The sequence below is a fragment of the Equus quagga genome, chromosome 9 (assembly GCF_021613505.1).
Source record: "Equus quagga isolate Etosha38 chromosome 9, UCLA_HA_Equagga_1.0, whole genome shotgun sequence".
Taxonomy (NCBI): domain Eukaryota; kingdom Metazoa; phylum Chordata; class Mammalia; order Perissodactyla; family Equidae; genus Equus; species Equus quagga.
The window spans coordinates 119,885,295-119,899,761 of NC_060275.1; the positions used below are offsets into that span (position 1 = coordinate 119,885,295).

At 55.8% G+C, this 14,467-nt stretch overlaps 1 long non-coding RNA gene across 1 annotated transcript in view; it reads left to right on the forward strand.

The window, feature by feature from the left end:
- LOC124245008 (uncharacterized) overlaps positions 1 to 1,627 on the forward strand; it is a 5,412-nt gene extending 3,785 nt beyond the window's left edge. The window contains exon 3 of the long non-coding RNA XR_006890162.1: positions 1,496 to 1,627. This is a non-coding gene — a long non-coding RNA (uncharacterized LOC124245008). The remainder of the gene's footprint in view (positions 1 to 1,495) is intronic.
- Positions 1,628 to 14,467: the final 12,840 nt, after the last annotated feature.

A 14,467-nucleotide genomic window follows, 5' to 3' on the forward strand; every position in this document is an offset into this window, starting at 1 on the left:
AGTGTGTGCACATGTGTATGAGAGTGTGTGAGTGTGCATGTGCACACGTGTGTGAGAGTATGTGAGTGTGTGCACACGTGTGTGAGAGTGTGTGAATGTGAGTGTGTGCACACGTGTGTGAGTATGTGAGTGTGTGCACACGTGTGTGAGAGTGCGTGAATGTGAGTGTGTGCACACGTGTGTGAGAGTATGTGAGTGTGTGCACACGTGTGTGAGAGTATGTGAGTGTGTGCACACGTGTGCGAGAGTATGTGAGTGTGTGCACATGTGTATGAGAGTGTGTGAATGTGAGTGTGTGCACACGTGTGTGAGAGTGTGTGAGTGTGTGCACATGTGTGTGAGAGTGTGTGAATATGAGTGTGTGCACACGTGTGTGAGAGTATGTGAGTGTGTGCACATGTGTGTGAGAGTGTGTGAATGTGAGTGTGCACACGTGTGTGAGAGTGTGTGAGTGTGTGCACATGTGTGTGAGAGTGTGTGAGTGTGTGCACATGTGTGTGAGAGTGTGTGAATGTGAGTGTGTGCACACACGTGCGAGTATGTGTGAGACACAGAGACAGGGAGAGACGGAGAGACGTCATCCCCGTGGGAGCCGGCGTGGACCTCTGCGGGCTGGGACATCCAGGGCTACTTGGCAGGGCTCGGGGTAGGAGCTGGTTAAAAGGCCCACAGCCTGGGAAAGAAGAAATGAGAGGGAGGGCAGGGATCTAGAAGGTTCCTGTGGGAAATTCCCGTGCCACGATTTCCGGGTCGTGGTGAGGGAGCAGCAGGGCAGCTCCTGACTCACGCTCCCAGCCCCGGTCACCCCACACCAGCGGCTGCCACTGAGAATCTAGGAGGCCTGTGCTGACGTGTGCTCAGCAGGCCCACCGGCAGAGGGTAGGCAGGAGCAGGGTGCCCCACCTGGGTCCCCCTCAGCCTCCGATTCTCCCAGGAGACTGGTACACGCAGTGGGGGCTCCCCCGTGTCGGCGTCCAGGGTACCCATCTGTGCTCTGCGAGCTGGACCTCGGCCCCTGAAAGGAAAGGCACCATCTCGTCCCAGACTGGGCTGGGGAGTGGTGGGGGCTGGAGGCCAGTGGGGACCCACGTCAGGAAGGCGTACTCGAGGTGTGTGCCACTGTGGGCGACGGTCACCCTGCTGGTTCAGGCTGCCGCCGCCCCAGCCCTCCCTCCAAAGCTCCCAGGCGCCCAGGCCCCTGTCTCGGCAGCGGCGTCTGGTTTCCACGTGGTTTTGATTAACCTGCACCGTGTTCCTCTTACTGCAGAGCTGTTTTCTTCTCCTCCAATTCTGCAAACTTGAAAACAGCATATAGCCCGAGGCCACCTGGAATAATGCTGGTGTTACGCGTTAAAAAACATATTTGTTTTGCATCCTCCAAGGACAAATGATAGACATGTAAAAATGGGAATACTTAGTTTAGAATTAACTTCTGTCAGAGGAAACACGGTTTCCTGCGCCCACTCCGTGTTGTCTCCCGGTGCTTCTATTTCAGAGGGAAACGCTGCACGGTGTTTGACATGTGTGATTACAAGCTTACAGAACCTGCTTACGTTGCTGCCGTTATTGCCGCTCTCTTTAGGAACAGCTACTCATTAGAACCAAACAGAAGCTTTCTTTCGAGAGAAACAAATAAATGCGGGAATTGGTTACCCCCAGCAGAGCTGGCCTAATTTGTCCTCAAGTCTGGGGAAAATGGGTGCTCCTCGGGCTTAGAGGACAGGAGACAATGCCTCCTCTCCCAGACCCCAGAGGCTGGTCCCTGGGAACAGGGGACGAGAGCTGGGATCTCTCTTCCTGCTGGGAAAATGCACACAGACAACCCCCGTGCACATGCATGTGTTGCACAGGTCACATACAAATACACACGTGCAAGCACACACAGGCATACACCTACATGTAGGTACACACACGCATGCACACATGCACAAATACCACATACACATACTTCACACACGTGCACACCCATACCTGCACACATACCTGTGCATATGCCCTCTCACGGACAAAGGGCTCGCCTGGGACAGACGGCAGTGAACCAACATTGATCGTCGATGCCATTGGTGCTGTCCCTCCTGGTGACGACCCACGCCCGTGGTCACTGCAGCCTGTGACGACACAATGAGCAGAGGTGCGTCTGGCTGGAGGCCAGCAGGAGTCCAGTCCAGCTCAGGAAAGCACAGCCCCAGTCCAGCCTGGTCTTCAAGCCCATCTGCCTGCCGCCAGTCTCTGCCAATGTCGCAGGCTATGAGAGACCCTTGGTGCGTTGCCCTCCTCGCTGCAGTGGCCAATGCTCCTCGGTGCCTCTGCCTGCATGCAGGGATGGCCTTTGCTTCCACAGCGGTTCCCAGGGCAGCGGGCGTGGTCACCACGTCAGCCCTGTGTTTCCAGACTCTTACTCTCAGGTGATGGAGACGCAGAGGCCTCCATGCAGGAGGGTCATCTCCTGTATTTCCCACCACTGAGCTGAGGAAGCGGAGACCCAGACACCAGCGGCCTCGCTCAGTGCCTCCCAGCTGGGACGGATGCTGGATTTTCTGACACCCAGTCTCCTCCAGCTGCCCCCAAGGTCCCACACACCTCACGAGTCCCTCTCGGTCATCGTCCGTCTTGTCCGCTTGGGCAGCCATAACGAAGTACCACAGACGGGGCGGCTTGAACAAGAGACGTTTATCTTCTCGGTCTCGGAGGCTGGAGGTCTGAGATCCAGGTGTGGGCAGGGCCTCTTTCCTCGGCACGTAGACGCCCTCTCCTCCCTGTGTCCTCACGTGGTCGTCCCTCTGTGTGTCTGTGTCCTGATCGCCTCCTCTTATAAGGACGTGAGTTGTGTTGCCGCGGGGCCACCAAAGTGACCTCATTTCACCTCAGTCACCTCCTCACAGGCCCCGTCTCCAAATGCAGTCACATCGGGGGTTAGGACCTCAACCTATGAGTTAGGGGGCACACAATTCAACCCTAACGTCCTCCTCTCTCTTTCAGTAGAGTGGCCCACCCACCACAGCAGACACAGCCCGAGAGTTGCAGAGCTCCTGATCGAATAAAGGGGGCACCTCCCTCCTGTCTGAGCTCAGACCCCTGACTAACACGCGTCCAATCAGGGCTCCTGACGTCCTTCCATCTCCTGTTTGGCAAAGTCTGTGTCACGGTGGGCTCCACGTCCACAGCTCTCCATAGGGTCCTGAAGGGGAGGGTTCATGTGCTCAGAGGCTCGGGGGAAAGGTCCTGACAGCACAAGCAAACACAGAACTGTTTGAGCTTGACGAGCTAGACCGTGTGCACTGGCGTGTTCAAAAATATTGGGACTCTCGCCATCGCTCCGCGATCTCATCTCATGCTCGCAAAACACCATGAGGTGGGAATTATGATGCCAATCTCACAAACGAGGAAAGTGCAGCTCGAGGGTTTAAGGGATGTGCCCGAGGTTAAAATCCCGTAAGCAGCAGAGGAAGTGCCAACGTCATGGAACAGACTCCTTCCACAGTGGTGATTGGTCTCACAGGTGAATTCTTTCTTTTACACAAAAGAACAAATGTGATTAGACACTGAGTTCCTCTTCATTCCATATGTAAGTTTATTTATAGACTATTTTCTATGCACCGTCTCAGAAACCTGTACTACATACAGTGAAGGGAACTTTGTTCAGATGACGACACCCCTCAGCCCTGGAGGAAGGAGGGGTTGCTGATTTCACATCAGGACCCAGTGGAGTTCCTTCCAATGCCTTCTGCATTTCTCTGCGCAGCCATCAGGGTCTTCCTCCCTCCACTTGTGCTGTTGGAGTGGCTGATTTTACCCCAGTGAGGCAGCGATTAAGTGAATTCAGATTTCTAACCCTTCTGAGTGCTTGTTAGAAAAATCAGATTTTATGCCTCAACATTAAAGAAAAAACGAGCAGGAAGTGTCCGGTCCATGGGTCCATACATAACCACCAAATATTTTCCTGTAAAATGAAACTTGAGTAAATTAAAAGTATCTGGAAACCACCCTACCCCCTGCCACGAGGCAGCTGCCAGTGATGGAGAGGCAGCCTGCCCTTGGGTCCTGCGCTCACTCTGCGGGCACAGAGCTCCAGGGCTGAGCCCTTCACACAGGAATGCTTCATGCCACGGAGCTCAGGCTCTGCCATCACCAGCGCGCCCAGGCTCCATCAGGGCCCCGTCACTGGTCACAGACCCATGGAGGCCTCTGTTCCTGTCTTTCATTTCAAAATGGCTAGTCACCACTGCTCTCTGGACCCACCTGGGGACATGGGGCATCCACGCAGGGCCAAGCCACACTCACGAGTCCGGGGGCCTGGCCACCTCTGGCTCTGGCCCTGGCAGCAAGGCAGGAGGGAGTGGGCGTGGAGCCCAGGCGGTCATGACAGCCACAGACGGGGACCCAGGCGGGGTTTTCTCTCTTTTTTTTTTTTTTAATTGAGGTCAAATTCACACGGCATGAAATTAACTGTTTCAAAGTGAGCAGTTCAGTGGCATTTAGTGCATTCACACACTGTGCACCCACCGCCTCTGTCTGGCTCTGGAACACCTTCATCCCCCAGAGGAAACCCGGTCCCCTTTCACAGTGGCTCTCCCTCTCTCCTCTGCACCCCTGCCCCCACAACCACTGCTTTGCATTCTGTTGCTATGAATGCACTTGGTATGGGCACTGCTTGTTAAAGGACTCACACAATCTGTGACCCTAGTGTCTGGCTTCTCTCACCGAGCATTGTGTTTTCTCTGTTCATCCATATTGTAGCACGTGTCAGACCCTCATTCCCTTCTATGACTGAATAATGTTCCATTTATATATATGATACATATTATATATGATGTATCTATGGACAGACAGACAGACGCCGCAACTTGTCTGTCCATCCCTCTGCTGGTGTCCACTGGGGCTGTCTCCACCTTGCGCCTTCTCTGAACACAGGCGTATGGTACGTGCACCTGTTCCAGCCCCTATACTCAACTCTCTTGGTCTAGACCTATAAGCACACGTGCTGGGTCACATGGTCATTCTGTCCCACCTTCTGAGGACCCACCAGGCTGTTTCCAGCAGCGGCTGCCGCATTTTACATTCCCACCTGCAATGCACAGGGCTCCATTTTCTCCACGTCCTGGGCAGGGGTCTTCTTGCCTGGAGCTGGCCGTGCTCTCATGGGGCAATTCAGGAGGCAGGGACGGAGGACAGAGGCCCCAGGGAGGCCCTCCCCTTGGGTCCAGCCCCCGTGGGTGTGAGGACTCTGCCCTACCCTTGCATCCGCTGCAGGATGGGGCCAGGCCTGGACGCCGTGCTGGTGCAGGCAGGTGAGCTTCTGCTCGTCCTTTCCTCCCTTCCTGGGACAAACGGGGCTTTCTGGGACCTGTGGTTTCCTGGTCAGCCCTCCGTGTGTCTGAGCAGATCCTGGGCCACACACAGCAGGGTCTGGATTGACCCTTGATGCCCTGAGCCCAGACGTGGGCACAGCTCCCTGCTCCGACACGCGTGCCTCCTTCCTCCCTGGCTCCTGTCATCCCTCCTCCCGGGGCCAGAGGTGGCTCCCTGAACCCACAGCAGGGGTCCCCTTCCAGATGTGGCCTTTATTTTCACAAGGTTTACTTTCCATTTGTTTTGCTGCTTTTTATTAAGGAACGTTTTTCATCTCTTCCTCTCGCTCCCAACCAAAATAACAGACAGACTGAGATGCCTGTTTGCTGCTTCAGAAGGAAAAGAATAAAGCTGCCTTTTTAAGCCATCGGACTTTTCAGAATTTTACTTAGCAAGTTGTCTGTGTAGACCACGGGGCCTGTTTTGAAAAGGGCCATATTTTCCCTGTGTTTTATCTTGTTTATGTGAGTAAACTGTGTATCTGGAAACATCACAGACTTAATCAGGAAGTGGCCTCCGGTTCAGTCAGAATCTCTCCTGGCCACACAGCAGGGAAGCGACAACTGTGAGCAAAAGATTTTAGAACCGTGTCAACCCCTTCCCTGAGAGGGCATGTGTAGTTGAACAAAAAGTGAACTTTTGCGATGGATAAATCATGGAAAAGCTAGCTTTTTCCCCAGTTATCTGAGCACTCCGAAAAGAATCCAGTACAAAGCAGCTCGGGGGCAAACTTCCAAGCGTGTGAGTTGGGCTCAGACAGCCACCTGCCTTCTCTGGACCACCCGCCGTTCCTGGACCCGGGTCATGGGGGGCGGGGACGGTTTGGACCTCTGGTCCCATGCGACCCCACCGCATCTGGATTGCAGACCAAGGAGGGGAACATGGCAGACCCCTCCCCCTTGGAGGCAGGACAAGCCAGACATCCGATTTCCCAACATGCGTGCGGCTGGGAGTGGCCCCGTGGCCCGGTTCTGGCCCCTGGGATGAGGACAGAAGGGTATTCGGGGCTGTTTGAGCCAGACCAACAGTGTGTAGATTGGTTCTCACACATAGACAGAGAGAGAGAGAGAGCTGTTCAGGAATTGGCTCATGCAAGTGTGGGGGCCGGTTTAACATCTGTAGAGCAGGCCAGCAGGCTGGAAATTTAGAGACGAGCTGAGGTTACAGTCTCAGGTCCAAAATCTGCAGGATGGGCCAGGACCTCAGGCTACATTTCTGTTACACTCTTGAGGACAAACTGTCTTTTCTCTTAAGGCCTTCAACTGATTGGATGAGGCCCAGCCACATTACAGAAAGTAAGTCTACTGGATTAAAAATTAATCACATCTAAACAAATACCTTCACAGCAATATCTTGACTGGTGTTAGACCCAATAACTGGGCAACATGGCCCAGCCAAGTTGACTCATAAAATTAGCCATCACGAGGGTTCTGACACAAGGGAGATGTAGGCCACATTTGGAGCTCTGGCAGCCATTTTGCAACCATGAAGAACCAAGGATGAGGGAAATGCCGAGAGACAGAGAGCGGTGGTCTTTAACTCACTGAGCACAGCCTGTGAGTGTTTGCGGGGACAGACCCCTGTGTGTCCTAGACATTCTGGTTGATTAGTCACTGGGGGTCTTTCATACCAGTGAAGTCAGCCAAAGACGTTTAAAACATTAACCTTCCCAACTGTCACGAGATGATGGAAGTAACAGGCTACAGCAAGAGCACTGTGATTAGATTGGTCGGTCCATCTTGTCCAGCTGTCGACCTGATGTGCTGCCCAGAAGTTGGCCATTGACCTGGCAGCATCGACCTGAGCAGCCCCTGGGACCCGGTCAGAGCCAAAGAGAACGTTTCTACTCCACATGAATGTGTGTCACACCCGAGTGAGGAGTCGAGAGGGGCCACATCTCAGCCTCACTGAGCTTGTTCCTTTTGTGTAACTTCCTCCCACGTAAAGAGAGCTGGAGTCAGAGGCAGCCGCTTACCAAGGAGGTCGAAATCTTATTCCTCCATTTCATGATTTATTCTTTGTTTCATACACGGAACAGTCAGGCGCCAAGTTCCTGTTCCGCGTTGGGCACTGGTCGGATACTGAGACAAGGTGAGTGGAGGGCCTGTCTGGAGGAGCCCAGTGCCTGTGGGGGAACAAAGAGCTGTGGACACATCACTCACCATGCACAGAGGACCTGGATGTGCCTGGAGGAGGGGGCCCCTCAGGAAGCCGCTTTGCTGCTATTAGCGCCGTAGAGTGGATTCTGACTCCTAGAAGCCTGCGTAGAGCCGAGCGGAACCCTCCTGGTCTTTCTGCACCATCCTCTCACCTTCCGGTGCTTTACTATTAGCCAATGTTCTGCTCCTGTTCACAGGGTTTTCATGGCCAATTTTTTCATAATTGGTCAGCCAGGTCCTTCTTCCTGGTCTGTCTAGTCTGGAAGCTCCACTGAATCCTGTCCTGTCACCAGGGTGACCTGCTGGTATCTGAAAGCCCAGTGGCATGATTTTCAGCAACACGCAGTCGCCACAGTGTGACAATCCACAGACGAGTGTCCCCCAGCGCTGACCTCTTTAGAGGATTAAACAAGGTGATTCGCGCACCTTGTTGGCCAGGGACCAGCGCAGAGCGTGCAGACGACGATCTCGGCTGCCCTTGTTATTCTGGGGGAAGTTTGGACTGATCGCGAATGAGGATTCGGCACTGACGTTGGAAAAGGGGAGAACCCTAGAGGAAGTGTCATCAGGACTTGCCAGGTTGAGGGTGAGGCAGGTGGAGGAGTCGAGGATGACCAAAGAGTCCAATCGGGCAGCCCCGTGAGAGCTCGAGGAAGGACACCAGAGACACTTTGGATGCAACCCGTGATGCGGCAAGAAATCACAGTGTCAGACACACGGCAGCAGAGACCTGGTTCCAGGGTTGCCCATGACTGCGTTCTCCAGGAAAAGGGGCAGGATGATGGCACTGCCCCCAGAAGACAGCCCAGGGCCTGGCAGACGCCCAGCTAGGGGCACACTCTTTCCCTTTTCTCATCATTTGTCCTTTCGCATCAGCTTCCTCTAAAAGACTGAGCTCACACAGTGGGTCTGGTATGGTTTTTCCACTCAAAGGGCTGCCCCACAGGACCCGCGTTTGTAGTCAGGTCCTGTGTCACTTTGAAGGGCTGCCCTGCAGTCACAGCGTCCTCAGACCGGGCAGACTTGCATGGGCGAGGTGGCCGTGGTGGTGGCGGTGGCTTCAGGGATGAGCAGCTGCCTCCGGAGGCTGACGGGGAGAGGCCCGGCCTGTCACCCCACGCTCCCCGAGAGGGAGCCCTCCCACTGCACCTGCGTCTGCAGACAGGGGTTCGCTCTTCCCCTCGGGAAATCAGGGCAGAGGGACACAGCTGCTTCTCCATTCTCCTGTACTCAGAGGCTGCTACGCTCCGTGCTGTCTCACCATCCAGGAATGTTCCACTTTTCAGCTACTCGGTCTCATTTCAAACCGACACGTGCTCTTTCTGCGGCCGAGGGAGCATGTTTGTTCTAAAAGGAACAACACACACAGCTGTGACATGAACACAAATAACTGGCTCTGTGACATTCTTCATAAAAAGTCACGCTGATGCTGTTGTAATGGCAAATTTATAGCGTATCTTTCCTCTAAGTGAGAACAAATGGGATCGCGGGTCACCGCATGGGTTCCGCATACCACGACCGCCCTCTGTGGACACGTGGGCCTCACCACGGCCCCGACCCGCTCTCCCTCCAGCGGCTGGTGAACCTGGGGAAGTGCAGGCCGCTTCCTGAACTAAACGGCCTCCAGATGCGAGGGGGCGGCGCTCCTCCTGTCTCCCATCCTCACCTCAGCTCTTTGCGGGGTCTGTTCTCCATCCGTTCCCGTCAGAGCCGGACTCCGAGGGTTCAGCCCGGCTCCCAGGGCCCCGAAGCCTCGTAGCTCTCGGGCTCCCGTGGGAATGCTGCGGCTTGAGGGCTACAGGTTCTCAGGAAGCAGCGGATTTGGACACGCCCGCAAGGCAGACAGAAAGCTGCTTGGGGGGTTTCTACGTGCGGAGGGAAGTGGCCTCAGCTCCCCGTTTCAGGAAAGAAGATCCCCACAGTGAAGGAGAGCTCGCGGGAGCTGGGGGCAGGGCACAGGGCAAGGACGGGGGCTTCCCCAAGGGCCGAGTGGATGCTGTTTAACATCTCTCCGGTTGGGGAGGCTGGAACCGGACAGACAGGCAGACGGACGTCTGTCTCTCCACGGTGCCGTGGGCTAGGACACAGTGCTTCCTGCAGGCCGCTACACCGACTTTAACCACGGTGCTGGGGAGGAGGGAGCGCTGGCTTCCAGGCCTGGAACAGCAGCCACAGCTGCTGCCACCGTCCGAAACCCAGGCAGAGGCCTTTGCGGCCGTGGAGGACAAATCCGAGCCCACCAGCGGGGCCCAGCAGGCGACTCTCCAGGGAGACAACATGAGAGGCCACAACTAGGATAAGTCCAGGCCTGGGTCACAAGCCGCCCCCACAGTGAGGGCTGGGCACTGCTGGCCCAGCTCACCCTGCTGGGCTAGGACTGTGTCCCTCATGCACGCCAGCTCACATCAACCTCCCAGGGCCGCCAAATCCATGAGCAGAGCCTGCTTCCCAAAGATGCACAGCTGGTGTGTCAGAAGGCCAAGCTGATTCCACCCGCTAATGCCACACACGGACTGTCAGGCAGGTCGAGCACCACCCTGGACCCGGGCGAAGCTGATGGTCAGCTGGGCCCACCACCGGCCATGCGGAGACGACCCAGCTGGTGATCTGATAAGGGAACTGGGAATTGCTTCTAGATTCCTCGGTGGGAAAGGTCCCGGTGGGCACTCGCCTGAATTAATCCTGGAGCAGGAGATGACACGTATGAGGCCAGCTCTCTGCTCTGCTTCAGTCCACAGCCCTTCCAGGGGACAGACCTTGGAATAGGAACTATTATGATTGGCAGGGCAGCCGCAAATGTTTCCACTTTCCATGGTGACCCTGAGGCAACAGTGACACCCGCTGCTCCACTCTGCAGTTTCCTGCCGCTCTGATCCCAGAGCTGCCCTGAGCGCCCATCTCTGCATCAGAGGCTACAGGAGGCTCAGTGGACAGTGCTTCCATGGGGGCAAGGGCAGTGAGTGCATAATTTAAGAAGACCGCCTGTGTGCCACCCGAAGCCAGGCCAGGCGGGGTGGACAGCCTGCCAGGCTGGTGCTGACCTGGGGGTCGGGGCAGAGGCCACAGCACAGGGCATTCTGAGGTCCCCGTGGTCCACAGGTGTACAGGATCCAGGGGAAGCCCAGAGTGAGCTCCCAGAGGCCCAGAGCAGTGGGGGCAGGTGTGGGAGACCAGGGTGAGCAACTCCTGCCGGCCCCACCCCGGAGGCCACGGGAGGGGTCACTGCCACCGCCCAGGGCTGCCACACAGGACAGCACAGGACACGTGCCCAATGGGCCCCTGGGGGAGCATTGTCCACATTTCCACAGTGGTGCAGCTGTCTGCACCCGCACGCAGTGCCCACCGGCCCCTCCCCACTGGCCACTCCTGCCATCTTCAAACCTTGAAGCTAAAATTCTCATTTCTGAAGTGGGCATACCTTGAGACAGGCCCTGGCGTTGGGCCCGAGGTGATGGCTCGAATGAGCAGCGGAAATTGATAGGGAACTGGAGGATGAGCCCAAAATGGGGAAAGAGGAAACGCCTTTTTCTCTCCCCTTCTGTTAATTCTCGATGGTGGAAGAATCTAGAAACCCAGGTCATCTTGTTCACGTAAAGGCTGAGTTGTCTCTGCAGGTTCTCTCTGGCGAGCTGCCCATCACACCACTGGTGCAGGAGCGAGGACACTGTCTAAAGGGCACGCTGTATTGGGACGGATGGTAACGCTGTCCTGTGGGAACGTCTCTATGGAGAGGATGCCAGCTCAGCAGCATTCCTCCCAGAGGTTCAGGCAGAGGAGAGAAGGCGTCACAGGGGTTTCGTCCCCCAGGCGGTTGGCTGCATGCTGCACAGAGGAGAGGCCTTTGGCAGGACCATCCTTGCAGGCACCCTGTCTTGACCTGGCCTCTCCTGTCCCTGCCTGTACCTAACAGCCACAGGTGTGACACGTCCAGCCCAGGGCCCTTGGAGGGAAGCCTCAGCTAAGATAGAGCTGGGCCTTCCCTGTGCCACCAGCCCAGCCCTGAGGCTGCCCTCACCCTGAGAAGTGAGCCCGGGGCAGCTCCCCACCTTGCCAGCACATACCTTCTGACGGTGGGTTTGCCAGGCAACACGATGCTGCGCCCACAGGCACCCCTGAGCAGCGGGGCCTGGCGTTGAAGTGCTCTGGGGATTGCCTGTCCGGGGTCCGGGGGGGCGAGCCTGCTGAGCCGCCGGCCTAGGGGAGACCAGGACACTCAGTCCCTGCACTCGCACTGGGATGATGAGGAGCACCTTGGCTGCGGCGTGAATTCCCACGCTTCCTGAGCTCTTCGGACCAGCCTTGGAGGGCAGAGGGCAGGGGGCACCCCAAGGTGTCAGTGACTTGCAGAACTCTGAACGGGGCCTCCGCTGCCCGGGAGAGCCAGGACGGACCACACAGGTGGTGACAAGAGCCCCTCCTGTGCCCCTGGGCCCAGAAAGGCTGGACGAGGCCTCTCTGCCCCCAGTTCCAGTCTCCTGACGTAGCCCACGGCTGAGCGGCCCCCAGAGACTTGAAGATGACTGTGTAACCCTGGCCTGCACACCCAGACGGAGGTCCCGGGGGTGAACCTGAGCTCTTGTGTGCAGACAGACAGACAGACAGAGAGCGGACAATGGGCCTGGGCCCTGGACCAGACGCCTGGGCTGCCAGGGGTCGGCCTGGGACTTCCCCAGGACCCGGCCCTGAGCATCTGTCGCGGCCTCCCTATTTTGACTGATACTCATTTTCACACCTAGTTACTTTTACTAACCAATCTTAGTTTTTCCAAACCACCCTGCCTGTTCAGGTGGGCCGGATTTTAAGTCAGTGAAGTATCGCGGGCCTGGAAGTGCACGTGGAGTCTGCGTTCACATCTGCGTGTCAGCGTGCCATGGATCTGAAACACGCTGGGTTGGGTTTGTCTCGTAAGTTAAACTGAATGTGGCCCCCGCCCGGCCCCACAGGGCACAGGCTCCTCGTGGGGAACCGAGCGCGCGAGAACTTTTCATTTGGGTGGGATTTCACTTGTTCTGCTGCCAAACCCGGTACAGAAGGGACTTCCTCAACTTACAAACAACACTGCGCAAAGAGTTAGCACTCTGTTCATATTCCAGATGAAAAATGAATTTGGAAATACAGGAGCCCCTCCAGGGTTCCAGCAATGTGGGATTTACGAAGCACGTGAGACAACGGCCTTCAGATTTGAACTTAATGTTGATTTTTAACCCTTTCCCATAAGGCTCGCTGGCATCAGAAGGGGCCCTGCTGCCAGCAGGTGGGCTTCAGCTCTTCTTAGAATGGTTAGCTGCGTGCTACGACCTCCTCACGTGGAACAGCATCACACCAGTCCCTGCAGCAGTTCCCACTCGGAGTGCTAGGTGTCTCCAGCTCCCTCGATGGGGCAGGGGTGAAGGGAGCAGCACAGGGTGGGGGTGCAGAGAGCAGGGGCAAACTTCTGCTCAAAGGGCCAGAGAGCAAATATTTTCGGCTTCGTGGGCCTCACGGTCTCTGCTACAACCACACCCACTTGCTGCTCTGGCTCGAAAGAAACCACCAACGATTCGTGGATGAAAGAGAGTGGCGAGTTCCAATAAAACCTTATTTAAAAAACAGGTGAGATTCATTTGGGCCAGCTTGGTGGCACAGCGGTTAAGTGCACACGTTCCGCCTTGGCAGCCCGGGGTTCACTGGTTCAGATCCCGGGTGCGGACTTGGCACCGCTTATCAAGCCACACTGTGGCAGGCGTCCCACATACAAAGTAGAGGAAGATGGGCATGGATGTTAGCTCAGGGCCAGTCTTTCTCAGCAAAAAGAGGAGGGTTGGCAGCAGATGTTAGCTCAGGGCTAATCTTTCCCCCCCCACAACCAAAAACAAAAACAGGTGAGATTCACCAGCCCTGTGACAAAGGCCCTCCCCTTCCTGGAACCCATGAGGCAGTTGGTCACAGTGCCCCATCTGACTTCCCCTTGAGGCTCAGGCCACGTGGGGTTTGCTCTGCCCTGCACACCCTGGGAGTCACTAGAAGTGCCGAGCTCAGGCTCCCCTCACCGAGTCCACCAGGCTCCCGCCGTGTGCTCAGTATTTTCCGGAACCTCTCAGGGGGTTTAATGAGAATCCAGGCAGAGGCCCCTGGTGAGAGGACTAGCATGCAATCACACATGGGCACACACACAAGGCACATCCACGCATGGCACACGCATGCACACACAGACACGCACATATACAAATAAGCACACACAGAAACACACACATGCACACAGGTGCACACACCTGCACACATATACCACACATAGACACCTACGTCCTCACTCATGCCCACACCACACTCGTATGCAGACACACACACCACACATAGACACACACGGGCACACGGGAACTAGGAGAAATGGAAAACTGACGACTCTCTTGGGAACATGGCATCACCAGGCCCACAGGCAGGATTGAGCACCTCCGACTTTTGAAGCAAGTGGGGCATGCACCCCGGGTCCTGGAGAGGAAGCAGCTTCCACGGGGACACAGACGTGCTGCCCAAGGGCCGTGGGGCAGGCGGGCGCTGCCCCTCACGTCCTCTCAGACGTCACAGGAGACAGGTTCCTCTTAGTCTCAGCCCTCAGACAGCTTTAAAAGTTGCCACCAGTTTATTTTCTTCACAGCATGCAATTTAAATGACAGGGAATTTATCAAATAAGAAGTGAGAGCTCATCTCTACATCCCCACAAGACCCTGGGTCCTCAGAAGTGATCTCTAGTGACGGTTTGTGTTTATTCTTCTGAGCCTTCTTGTATGCATGTGAGTGTGTGTGCATGCACGCATGCATGTGTGTGTGCACATGTGTGTGTCAAACATATTTTTTAATGTGAATGGGATCTTACCGCTCTGTAATTGCTTATTTACTGTCTTGAAAATCCCTCCACATCCATACACACAGTTGTATTTATTCTTTTAAATGACTGCCTGGTACTCCATCACATGGATTTA